This window comes from Panulirus ornatus, chromosome 10, assembly GCF_036320965.1.
Source record: "Panulirus ornatus isolate Po-2019 chromosome 10, ASM3632096v1, whole genome shotgun sequence".
NCBI lineage: Eukaryota > Metazoa > Arthropoda > Malacostraca > Decapoda > Palinuridae > Panulirus > Panulirus ornatus.
Genome location: NC_092233.1, coordinates 22663924 through 22677896, shown reverse-complemented (window position 1 = coordinate 22677896; position 13973 = coordinate 22663924). Strand labels below are relative to the sequence as shown.

Here is a 13973-nt window from a genome sequence, read left to right as displayed (position 1 = left end):
TTTTGGAGGGTTCTTGTATTCTAGGGATTTTACCACTAGGGAAGGATGCTTCACTTCGGCAGGGTTCCTCCACTCTGGAAAAGTTCCACTAGGGAGGATTCCATCGGCTTTTTTGGGTCTTCCATTTTGGGGATTCCTCCGGTCTTAGGATCTCCCACTAGGGAGGATTCTTGAACTCTGGAGAACTTCCACAGTGGAGGCTTCCTCCTTCCCAGGGGGACCTTGCGGGAAGAAGGAGGAAATCTTCTAATGCGAAAAATCTTCCCTTGGCGAACCCACTTTAGAGGCGATGGTCTTCGCTGGTGACCCTTCTTTGGAGGAAATGGTCCTCTTCGGCGACCTGGAGGGAGTGGTCCTCGTCAGTAACCTGAAGGGAGTGGTCCTCTTCGGTGACCTGGAGGGAGTGGTCCTCTTCGGTGACCTGGAAGGAGTGGTCCTCGTCGGTGACCTGGAGGGAATGGTCCTCGTCGGTGACCTGAAGGAGATGGTCCTCGTCGGTGACCTGAAGGGAATTGTCCTCGTCGATGACCTGGAAGGAGTGGTCCTCTTGGGTGACCTGGAAGGAGTGGTCTTCGTCGGTGACCTGAAGGAGATGGTCTTCGCCGGTGACCTGGAAGGAGATGGTCCTGTCATCCGACCTTTATCTAGAGATGTTCCTTTTGTTGGATCTTCCACAGAGAGCTCTCCCTCTCAGGCGTTTGTCCGTCCAGGATCTTTGTGAGGCATACCATCCTCTTAGATCATCTTTAAAAGGAATCTTCCTTTGGAGAAACCTCTTCTTTTCTTCTTGGAAATCTTCCTTTTACTGATGAAACTCCTTTAGAGTAGTATGGTGAATATAGATTCGAACCCTCTGTCTGATAGTTCTCCCTGATATCCAACCTGGGGATCGTGACGAGGTGGAAGGGAAACAGCTGTTTCGGTGGTGTGTATAGGTGGGGCTAGGTGGCTCAGACGTGCTCAAGTGACGCACTCTGTTACTCGGATTGAAATAATACTGGCTGACGTTGTTGGGGAAATGTCTGCTAAAGCAATTTTTTTTTGTGGTTCGCTGGTGTAGGATATCGGTGGAGGAGACTGCTTGGTTGGAGGGAAGGGAAGGTAGGTGAAAAAGATTGGTGATGGGGTTGGTGTAGTAGACTGGTTTCAGAACGATGGAGAAGTTTGTGCGATGGATTGTTAGCCCCCAGAGGAGTGAAGGGGAGCTGCAATGGTTGCTGGTGGTGGTGAAGGGAGACTACCATGATGACTTGTGGGGTTGAGCGGAAGCTACCATGGTGACGTGAGGAAGTGAGGGGAAGCTACCATGGTGACTCGAAGAAGTGAGGGTAAGTTGCCAAGGTGACTAGGAATACGGGCTACTGACTAACTCTGCCGGAGAGGAAATGCCTGATGAATGTTGAGTGAGGAGGAGGTGAGGCAGCTGACGGTGCACGGGGCAGTCAGGCTGCTTGACCGGACCTCATTAGAAGACTTGGATGCACAGATTACTCACAAGGTCTCCGGCTGAATATAAGATGACGGGCGTGGCCACCTGCCTGCCTGTCTGTTTGCCTGCTTGCCTGCTGCTGCTGCTGCTCCTGCTGCTCCTCCACTGGCGAGAACACTCCAACACGTTCCCCCGCAACCGATGGTGTTGCTGTTGGACCCTTTCGGGGTTATCTATGAACCCCATTGAGCGCGACGGAACGACCCCAGTGCCCCGACGGTGCGAACCCTGAGTATGATGGCGCGACCTTGTGCCTTCCTGCTCGAGGCAGTTAACGCCATAACTTTCCTTTGGTTTTTATATATTGATTTACATACGTCAGTCCGTAAGCGTGAGTGCTGCACGTGACCTCCATTGCCTTCAACTTCAGCTTGTTCCAGGCGCAGCGTGGGATTCATAGCCCAACACACACACACACACACACACACACACACACACACACACACACACACACACACACACACACACACACACACCAGTCACAGGGAGGCCAGACCTGTCCTGTGTCTCCCACTCCAACTGGCTCTGGCACGGGACAGCTGGCTCCCTTCCCTGGCACGGGACAGCTGGCTCCCTTCCCTCCAGCTGGCTCTGGCACGGGACAGCTGGCTCCCTTCCCTCCAGCTGGCTCTGGCAGGGGACAGCTGGCTTCCTTCTCCAGCTGGCTCTGGCACGGGACAGCTGGCCCCCTTCCCTCCAGCTGGCTCTGGCACGGGACAGCTGGCTTCCCTCTCCAGCTGGCTCTTTGCACTGACTAGCTTGCCTCTTCTTGGTGATAATGTTCCACCTACTGACCTGTTTAGATGCCTTGTTGTGATGGTTTGATATCCCTGACCTTACTTGACCTCGAGACATGATCATAAGCGTGAAAGCATCCGGAAACGTCTTCGTATGTCACTGGATTACATTCTTTCTGAAGGTCTTCCTGCTCTCTTGAAAGTTCCTCCTGTTGTTCAAAAAGAGTCTCCTGTTTTTTGAGAAGGCTCTCCTTTTCTATCTGAAATCACCCCTTTTCTTTAAGAAAGCTCTCTTCTTTCAGAAAGCCCCCTTTTCATTCAGAAGGTACTCTTTTTCTTTCAAAAATCCCCTCTTTTCTTTCAGAAGGTCCTCCTTTTCTTTCAAAAATTCCCCTATTCTTTCAGAAAGCATTCCTTTTCTTTCAGAAGACTCTCTTCTTTCAGAAAGCTCTCCTTTTCTTTAAGAAGTCTCCCTTCGTCTTTCAGAAGCCCCCCCCCCCCTCTCAACATTTTCCTTCAGAAGACCCTCCCCGTGGTCTTCCAGAAGAGTTCCCCCCACCTTCACCCACCCCTTCCACGATTATGCAGAACGCTCACACGTCCCGAGTGTGTGTACGGCTTGGTCAACACCAAGCCTCCTCGTGTGAACACGTCGACGTTTATGGACGAGGTTAAAAGAAATTATTGTGTCGTTCTAACGTCATATCCCTTATATTTTTGGCCGCCTATTCCCTTTCGAAACTCTTTTCTCGTGAAGTCTATAGCGCGCCATCTGCTGCACCCACAAACCTTCTGTTTCATTTATTCTGGAAAAGCTGAGAGGTGGTTGAACCCAGCTACTCCTGTAACTCCCTCCAAAAACAGAACGCTTTTGCCTCGCTTTTTGGAGACTTGTCTCGATATTATAGACGATGGGATTCCCAGGTTAAACAAGGAAGAGGCTCTCATTCTATATTCTTGTGTTGTCATTACGTTGATCCCTTCGTTTAACGTCTATGGGTTGTAGATCTTCGTGATGGTTTTACCGTAGAGTCTATGGGTTGTAGATCTTCGTGATGGTTTTACCGTAGAGTCTATGGGTTGTAGATCTCGTCAGTTCTACTGTAGAAGACCTTACGACATGATTTTACTGATAATAGGAAATTTTTTTTTTTTATGATTTTTCTAATGGGGTGAAGGGAGAGGAGGGAAGGATGATAGTGTTGATGTTAAGCAATTAAGGTTTGTAATCATTCCACATAGTAAAATAACCGTAAGAGAATTAAACCCAAACTCCACACAGTATTTTCCCGACGCGTTTCCCTTTTAATTAGTGAAACAGTTCGAGCAGGATGTACGAATCCCGACGCGTTTCCCTATTAATTGGTTGAACAGATCAAGCAGGGTGTGCGAATTCCTCGCCCACATACGTATATTGCCCTCAGCCTCCGTGTGAGGGTTACCTGAGCTCGTGATGTGTAAGATTTCGCGTTCGAAGTCGTCCATAATTCCCGTCACCCGCCATCCTGCAGTGGGGCAGACCTCCATGAATGCATGGCTTTTAAACTGAGAGAGATTGTCCCCTATTGTGTGTTATCTCCTTTGATTTGTAACCGCTTTAATGCGTTACCCTTTTTTTGTGTGTTACCGCTTTAATGCGTCTTTTTTTGTGTTACCGCTTTAATGCGTTACCGTTTTTATGTGTTACCGCTTTAATGCGTTACATTTTTATGCATTACCACTTTATTGCGTTACCCTTTTTGTATGTTTCAATTTTTGTGTTACCCTGTAATGCGTTACCGCTTTACTGTATTACTCTTTTTGTGTATTACAACTTTAATGTGTTACCCTTTTTGTGTGTTACCGCTTTAATGAGTTACTCTTTTTGTGTATTACTGCTTTAATATGTTACCCTTTTCATGCGTTACCGCTTTACTGTGTTACCCTTTTTGTGTATTACCGCTTTAATGTGCTACCCTCTTTGCGTGTTACCGCTTTGATGTTTTACCCTGTTATGTATTACCCCTTGTGTGTGTAACCCCCTTCTGTGTGTTATCCTTTCATGTATTACTCCTTTCTGTATTTATGTTATCTTTTTTCCTTTCCTTCATGCATTTATGCTGTTTTCTGTGGGGCGGAGTGGCGTCGGGAATGGATGAAGGCGAGCAAGTATATATATATATATATATATATATATATATATATATATAAGTGTAAGCTGAGAGCAGGTTTTCTCCATGCTATCCCCACCGAGATGAGGTTAGGACCCGCGCAAAAACACTAGAACTCGAATGTGTGTGCCTTTTAACCTCCTTGTGGCAGAGGTAGCCAGACGCCCTGCCCAGGGGTTCGAATCCAATATATATATATATATATATATATATATATATATATATATATATATATATATATATATATAGTGTGTGTGTGTGTGTGTGTGTGTGTGTGTGTGTGTGTGTGTGTGTGTGTATTAAGAGGGTTCGTCACTTAGGACATCGATGTCTCACTACCCGGCCACACATATTCATGTTACTCGGGTTTTTCTTCTTATATCTGATTTTCCTAGAATGTTCTCATTATTTTCCTAATGTGAAGATGGCTTTGTTACTACCAGTGCATCCTGGCTCAAGCCTGCATGGCTCGATTTGTTTATACGGATATGCAAAGTATAAAGATGGAAACGATATAATGAGATTTAAGCGACGTAATGCAGACCCCTTTATCGAGTCTGCATTCTTTTATAGATAGATACAAAGAAGGGACGAAGAGAAAAAAAAATCGTATTGCGTTTTCTATACCTTATTGTGTTGTGCCTTCCTTCGAGGTTTAGATTAGATAAAGATGAGAACATTGGTATATTTATTAAGGTCTTTTATTTTTCATGAAAGCGAACCTTCTCTGGTCTATTATTCATAATTAAATCAGAAGTGTGTAATGTCAGTACCTGTTAGCTGATACATGCCGAGATAAGGCCAGCCACAGACCCCGAACGTTTGATAGGTATGTATGTACAAGTGTATATGTATATGTACGTATGTATGTGTTGTGTGTGTGACCTCGATCCTTGCTGGTGATCCTCATAGCATGGGTATGATACCCTGAGCTCGAGGGCGCGATCCTTCAGATCGGCGTTAGGACGCCCTTGAACGCGATGCGAGGATGCCCTTGAACACGATGCGAGGACGCCCTTGAACACGATGCTAGGACCCCTTGAACATGGCGGTATGATCCTTAAAAATGGCGGTATGATCGTTGAACAAGGCACTTGGACACTTATACATGGCGCCATGACCACTTGAACATGGCGACATGACCCCTTGAACACAGCGTTAAGATCCTTGAAGACGGCGCTTGTACCCTTCAACACGGCAGAAGCAGCCCTTGAACACGACGTAAGGGCCCTTGAACACGACAGTAGGATCCTTTAGCACGTCATAACAACCCTTGAACACGATGGTAGGATCCCACAGCTTGGACTCTTGAACAAGACGGTGCGTTCGTTGAACACAATGCTACGATCCTTTGGTGTGATGACCTGGACTTCTTCTGGACATCTGCTCTCTCACCCACACTCTTTTTATTACCACATATCTCTCTTACCCTATTATTACTTACTCGATCAAACCACCTCACACCACATATTGTCCTCAAACATCTCATTTCCAGCACATCCACCCTCCTCCGCACAGCTCTATCCATAGCCCACGCCTCGCAACCATATAACATTGTTGGAACCACTATTCCTTCAAACATACCCATTTTTGCTTTCCGAGATAATGTTCTCGACTTCCACACATTCTTTAACGCTCCCAGAACTTTCGCCCCCTCCCCCACCCTATGATTCACTTCCGTTTCCATGGTATCATCCGCTGCCAAATCCACTCCCAGATATCTAAAACACTTCACTTCCTCCAGTTTTTCTCCACTTAAACTTACCTCCCAGTTGACTTAACCCTCAACCCTACTGTACCTAATAACCTTGCTCTTATTCACATTTACTCTCAACTTTCTTCCTTCACACACTTTACGAAACTCAGTCGCCAGCTTCTGCAGTTTCTCACATGAATCAGCCACCAGCGCTGTATCATCAGCGAACAACAACTCTCACCCCCCAATCTCTCTCATCCACAACAGACTGCATACTTGCCCCTCCTTCCAAAACTCTTGCATTCACCTCCCTAACAACCCCATCCATAAACAAATTAAACAACCATGGAGATATCACACACCACTGTCGCAAACCTACATTCACTGAGAACCAATCACTTTATATATATATATATATATATATATATATATATATATATATATATATATATATATATATATATATATATATATATATATATATATGCATAAAACCACAGGAAAATGAAACACGATAAGTTCCCAATTGCACTATCGTGTAATAATCTCATCGTCAGGGGAGATACAAGATTGAGATAGAAGACTTAGAACAGTCAGCTGATATACAAGGAAGAGAGGTAGCTAAGACGCCATTGGTGTGTTCAGGTCTGGCATCCTGCCTGTCATAAAATTTTTATTATTCTGTCTCATTCTTGTATCTCCGCTGACGATGTGATCATTACACAGAAGTGCACTTGGTAACTTATCGTGTTTCATATTCCTGTGGTTTTATGCATATACTGGATCACGCGCACCACTTTGACCTCTTGCAATATATATAATATATATATATATATATATATATATATATATATATATATATATATATATATATATATATATATATATATATATATATGTATGGTATATATATAAGTATAATCACCTGCAAAAAGCATGGTAGTATGTAACGCATTATTCAAGCTTTTAGTCTCAAGTCTTATAGAAAAAACAGGAAATTTTTAATTTGCCTTGGGATTCTGCAGGTGTATGTGATTATTACACAAGTGAAATTGTCGCCTTGAGCTTCTTGTATAATATATATATATATATATATATATATATATATATATATATATATATATATATATATATATATATTCTTCTTTCTTTTAAACTATTCGCCATTTCCCGCGTTAGCGAGGTAGCGTTAAGAACAGAGGACTGGGCCTTTTTTGGAATATCCTCACCTGGCCCCCCTCTGTTCCTTCTTTTGGGAAAAAAAAAAAAAAAAAAAAAAAAATATATATATATATATATATATATATATATATATATATATATATATATATATATATATATATATATATATGGGAGCGGGGGGCTGGAAATCCTCCCCTCTTTTTTTTTTAATTTTCCAAAAGAAGGAACAGAGAAGGGGGCTAGGTGAGGATATTCCCTCAGAGGCCCAGTCCTCTGTTCTTAACGCTACCTTGCTAATGCGGGAAGTGGTGAATAGTTTGAAAGAAAAAAAAAAAAAAAAAATATATATATATATATATATATATATATATATATATATATATATATATATATATATATATATATATATATATATATATATATATATATATATTATCCCCTGGGGATAGGGAAGAAAGAATACTTCCCACATATTCCCTGCGGGTCGAAGGAGACTTGGGGGGGGGGGGGGGGCTGGAGATCCTCCCCTCCAGATTTTACTTTTCCAAAAGAAGGAACAGAGAAGGGGGCCACGTGAGGATTCTCCTTCTGAGGCTCAGTCCTCTGTTCTTGACGCTACCTCGCTAACGCGGGAAATGGCGAATGTGTAAAAAGAAAAGAAAAATGTGTTTGTGTGTGTGTGTGTGTGTGTGTATTCGCCGTTCCTGCGTTAACGAGTTAGCGCCAGAAACAAACGAAGAATAGCCTTATGTGTTCACTTCACTATTAACTGTCATGCATAGTGCATTAAAACCAGTTCCCCTGATCCACAGCCAAGCTCCACGTACCTTTCCATGACATCTCCCATACAGCTTCATATTCCTTAGTTCGGCCCGTCTACTGTGTATCACCCCTTGTATATGGCAACCTTCCAGCTTCTCTATCCACACACACACACACACACACCTCTCACCCTCCTCATGTTCAGGCCCTGCTAACTCATTATCTCTTTCACTCCATTTTTGCACGTTTTCTTCGTCCTTCCCCTTCTCCATGGTCTCTCCACTTCTTGCAGTCGTATCTTCTTAGTTCTTCTCTCTTCACTCATCACCATTTGTGTATACCACTTCAGCACATCCAGTTCAGCTCTCCCAGTCCAACTCTGCTCACTCCCACATCTCTTACTTATAGTGTCATTCCTTACGTGATCGACCTTCATCACACCACATATTATCCGCGGACATGTCATTTTCGACACATCTTACCTCTTCCATTCTTTTGCCTGTAGGGCCCACAGCTCACACCCAGCCAGCACCGTAGGGACCACTATACCCCTCATCCACCCTGTAATTCCCTTCAGCTCCCATAGTTTCCTCCGCTCCCACGTCCAATTCCAAATATCTAAAACTTTCCACTTCCTCGAAGTTTCCTCCCTGCGAGTGTCACTTAGGTCATCCTATCTTTTCCCTCTTGCTAAACCTCGTAACCATACCATATTCACATTTCCTTGTAACTTCCTATTTCTCCCAAAGTCAGAAACCAGCTTATGCAGTTTCTCACTCGACTTTGCCACCAGATCCATGTAATCTGACCTCCCAGCCCCCACCCAAGCATACTGTAGCCCCAACCCATTTTCCAAGACCATCGCACTTATTTCCTCTCACTATCTTATCCATATACAGATTAAACAGCCATAGTGACATCACACCCTCATCCTCCTTCCGTATTTCTTGCTCATGCGTCTTACTCTCGCCATAAAAACTTTCTACTTGCATTTAGTTAGCTTTCATCCTATACCATATATTCTTGACACTTGTCACAAGGCATCTCTATCATCCCTATCTTACGGTTTCTCCAGATCCATTAATGCCGCAGATAAATCCTTATCTCTCAGTAATTCTCATGTACATTCCCTTTGATCAAAGCAAACATCTGATCTACACATCCTCTGTCATGCCTGAAACCACATTGTTCCTCCCCAGTCTGATGTTATGTACATGCCACCACCGTCTTCGTTACCACTCTCCCGTACAACTTTTAAGTTGTACTTAACAAACTTATGCCTCAGTAATTCAAGCATTCACTTTTGTTAACCCTACCTTTCATATATATATATATATATATATATATATATATATATATATATATATATATATATATATATATATATATTCAGGCTGTCAAAAGAAGTTTAGGGGTTTCATAATGTTTTATTTCTTAAATCATCAGTGACAAACAATTTCCCTTACTGCAGAAAACTGCGTCTTTTTTTTTTTTTTTTTCATTTTTTGTAGTCATTGAGTGTGAAAAATGGCGTGTGGTCGGTGATCATCGCCGCCACCATCACCAGCGCATCCTGAGAATAACACTTTCCATCACAGAGATCAAAGCTTCACGCGTTCTCCCATTAATTTCTGTCTTTTTTTAAATCCTCTCATATCCGTGGCTTTCCGATATACGCTCTCTCTCTCCTCAAGGTAACTCCAGTCCTGAGGGATGGAAGGAAGCCAACTAATGTCTCCATTACGAGAAATGAAATGATTTGCCTTCATCCCAGCGGTGGTCTGCCTGGTCGCGGGTTATTTAAAAGTTATCGTCCCATCTTTTTTCTGAAGACACACGTAGGATCATTTCAGCCCGGAGTTATCGACGATATGCTCCTTGAACTACCATGATGGAACACTTGATCTTCTTGAAGAACATTTTGACAATAAGAGGAGGCTGTTCGATTGTCCGCCTTTTCGTCACATCGTTAGAGACGCCTTGTGGCAGGTGGCAGGAATATATGGTACAGGACGAAAGCTAAGTAAATGCAGCGGGAAGCTTGTGTGGCGGGAATAAGACCCGTGAGCGAGAGGAGGAGGATGGGTGGTTCTAAAGTGAAGAGGGATCTGCATCAAGGGTGTGTGATGTCACTGTGGCTGTTTAATCTGTATATGGATAATTTCTTAAATGTAAAAGATAGACTTTTCTTATTAATGCTTATGAAATTATGACAGTAAGAAATCTCTGCACTTCTTGTGGGGGCCCTTTGTGTCTGCATGTACATTGTTGTGTAGTTTCTTTATCTTTGGATACCTTCAAAAGAAATATTTTCTTTTTTACAGTGTTTCTTAATATACCATTACGTTTTCTCTTATAAATTTGAAGAACCTTATAAATTTTCTGTTCTTTTATTGTCACCGACTTTATTTTACCTAAATTAATATCAAAGTATTGTAAAAATTATGATTATTAATTTTTTGTTTAAAGAAGTTCTTGTTATGTCAAAACAATGATCTGGGGAGCTGGAGCAATACTGTGGAAACGCAAAGTCGCTAAGTTGATCTCTCTGTTCGTGGCTGGACTTGCACGCTGGTTTCTCTGTATACTCAGGTTGTGTTTGCCTTATTTTGTTGTCGTCTATCCTTGATTGATTGTCCTATCGAAGGATAAGGGTATAAACATTATTTGTAGAGGGGAAAGAGAGCAGTATTTATGTGCAGATGTAAATTTCAGATTACATTAGAATGAATTTTTTCGGTGGCTAGTTCGCCACGGCGTCCATCTCGTGTCCAGATCATACTTTGTATTTCATTACTTGCAGTTTATTGTTCTGTTGGTTATGCCGAGTGTATTAGTGATCCTGGCCTATCTGTTTGTTGAGATATGATAAGTACAAATTTGGGTTTCGCGTTTAGAGACGTCACTCGACTTTTAGCGAGAAGCAGCGGCGTCTGCATAACCTAGTGCATCAAGGGAAACAGTTATCTCAGGACACACGCCTGGGCTTAGGTGGTAAGGGGTCGACACCTACCGTAGGTGAGGGCGGTTGGGATCATGACAATATATATATATATATATATATATATATATATATATATATATATATATATATATATATATATATATATATATATACACACACACACACACACACACACACACACACACACACACACACACACACACACGTGATAATAACTGCTGGTCACGCCCTTGTCCCGCCCTCCGGCCGCCCACGTCAGAGGGTATTCACTTTAGTCCGTAATTTTTTTCCATCCGTCCTCTCAGCACTAGGGAGGGGGGAAGAATACAGCCTCCGTCATCCGTTCATCTGACGGTGCCCCCCTTGCATGCGTGTCTCTCACTCTGTCATCCAATTCCTCGAACACGACAACGGCACGAGCCTTTGGGCACGATGAGGCGACTACTCGTGAGCACGACGGTACGACCTTCAACACCTTCGGGTTGAAAGTAACACCCTCGTGCTCAAGGGGCTGTGCCGCTGTGACCGAATGACATCGCTGAAACTGACGAGGTGAGAAGTTCCAGAAGAAACCGCGGCATTCGTTCAGTAGACGGTGGAAACAAGTCTCGTTTGTTCCTTCCATGATAATTCTTGATAACCGTTGCCTCGTCGCTCTGTCTAGATAACAACCTGGTACGTGTCCATCAGCCGTCAGTGTCATATGACAGTGACGGCTGACCGCTACCCACTATACCACCTAACCTTCTGCCTACGCAACTAACACCCCACCACGATTCACCCCACCCACGCCTCCTCCTCTCCTCCTCCTCCCCTTAACTCCTTGTTGGCAGCTAACTGTTTCCAGTGCAAACAGCACGCACCAGCGGCCACGGGCGTCGTCTCAACATCCTCCTCCTCCTCCTCCTCCTCCTCCTCCGCCAGTGGCCACGAGCATCTCCCCTCCTGAGTCTAGAACCACCACCTCCTCCCCCTCCTCCTGATCCTCCTCCTCCCCAAACATCCACGCTCAGTCCACCAGCACGTTGCCTCTCCTTATGAGTGATACTTGAACTTCTGGACAAATTTTTCTAAGGTGTGTGTGTGTGTGTGTGTGTGTTCAGTATTAGGCCGGAACTCATTCCGGCGTGGCACTGGTTACCTGGAGTCTTGGCCAAGGCAGGGAGGTCAGGAGTCTCCAGATGATTTGCATATGTGTCTGTTGTCATTTGTCGCTGTAAAGACTTGACATTACCTTGCTGATTCACGGCGACCGCTGCTCCCTCCCTCACACCGGACGCCCTCCCTCCACCCCCAACTCTGGGATTCATACAAGGGAATACTGGTTGGATTCATCTTCTTTAAAGATGTCTTGATATCATCAGTTATAACTGTGATTTTGTATTATGTTCTCAGGTTAGATAGCCGCGGACACATGTCTGTCTGTTCGTCTCTTGTTACGTATTTGTAAATACCTGTTCGAGTGTGTGGGGAGGGAGTTGTACACTCGTGGGTGCCCATCTTCTGAACATTCTCTACTGTCGTGCAACTGTTTAAACTTGTGTATGTTGTCCTCATTCATAAGTTCATTACAGTTTATTCCATTCATAAGTTACTGTTGTACGACCAAGATGCTAGTTTACATCTTTCATAACTAGTTTCTTGCTTATCTGCATGTTATGGCTTCTGGTTGTTCTGTCCTTTCATCGGTCGAGGAACTTTTTGTTTACTGTTGGCGTCATCAGACTGGTTTTGAAAACTGAAGGTTTTGGTCAGGTCACCTATTACTCTTTTCTCTTCCGTGGTGGACAAATTTAAGTCCAACGCTTCCCTGTAACTCAGCTGCCTTAAGTCTGATACTATGTTTGTTGCCTTCCTCTGGCCCCTCTCTATTCGTTCTCTGTGTTTCTTTACGTGCAGTGAACAAACACGAGATGCACATTCTAGTTTTGGCCTTATTTAGGATTAGAACAGCGTCTTGGATATGTCACTGTCCACATGATTGAATGCTGTTCTAACCTTTGCTGGCAGACAGTTTGTCTCTTCTGTTCTCGTAAGGTGAGACTCTGGCAACAGATTTTGGATGATGTGTACTACCAAGTCCCTCTCGCAACCAGATTCCTGCAGTTTATTCCGTGCCAGATGATATTCATACTGCCTGTGTGTACCTTCCTCATTACTTTGTATTTATGCACGTATCAGAACATCTTTAAAGCTCGTTTAGTCCCCATTATAAGTTGATGCAGTCCTCCTTGCTTTTTATTTCCCCTCTGAACTTGGCATTATCCGCAAATATTTTCAGGTAGGAGTCCAGTCTTTGTAGCAAGTCATTCACACAGATCAGGAGCAGCAGTGGTCCTAGAACCGTACCTAGCGGCACTCCACTTGTAACCTCAAACCCATTTAGAGGAGGATGTACCGAGATGCCTCCTTTGTTCTCTTCTACTTAGATGGTATTCTGTCCATTTGCTGAATCTCCTCTTTATTCCTAAATAATGATCCAGCTTTTTTTTATCACCCTCGTATGTGGTACACTGTCAGTTTCTCTCTCGTAATCGACATGCAGACATTCCAGCCTTCTCTTTTGTTCTACGACTGAGCTCACTCTCTCGTAGAAATCTAAGAAGTTCCTTACACACGATACTTCCCTGAAATCGTGCTGTCTATCACATAGATAGTTTCTCCATTATAAATATTCGTCTATTTTTTTTTTCTTTTTAGACTGCCAGTACTTCCTCCATGTCTCTTTATCTTGAAAGATAATTATGACGTTTACAGTCTTCCACTCCCTTGGCACTTCACTTTTACCCAACGACATCTTGAAGAGCATTGCCAGTGTATCAGTATACACGACTTCAGCACATATGGAGGAAAGTCATTAGGACCATGAGCCTTATGTGGGTCTTAGATTTCCTACTGGCTTCTGGAAAAACCCCTCCCCATTCCACCTCGCTGATGTTGCTGCTATAGTGTCTCCCTCTGTGATATCACGCTTGAAATTGTCGTTGAATTC

The 13973-nt window shown here is 43.6% G+C and overlaps 1 protein-coding gene across 3 annotated transcripts in view; it reads left to right on the top strand.

Moving 5' to 3' along the window:
- The window catches only part of LOC139750827 (transcription factor AP-2-epsilon-like), a 313622-nt gene that overhangs the window by 34726 nt on the left and 264923 nt on the right, over positions 1-13973 (top strand). The gene's annotated exons all lie outside the window — the stretch shown is intronic.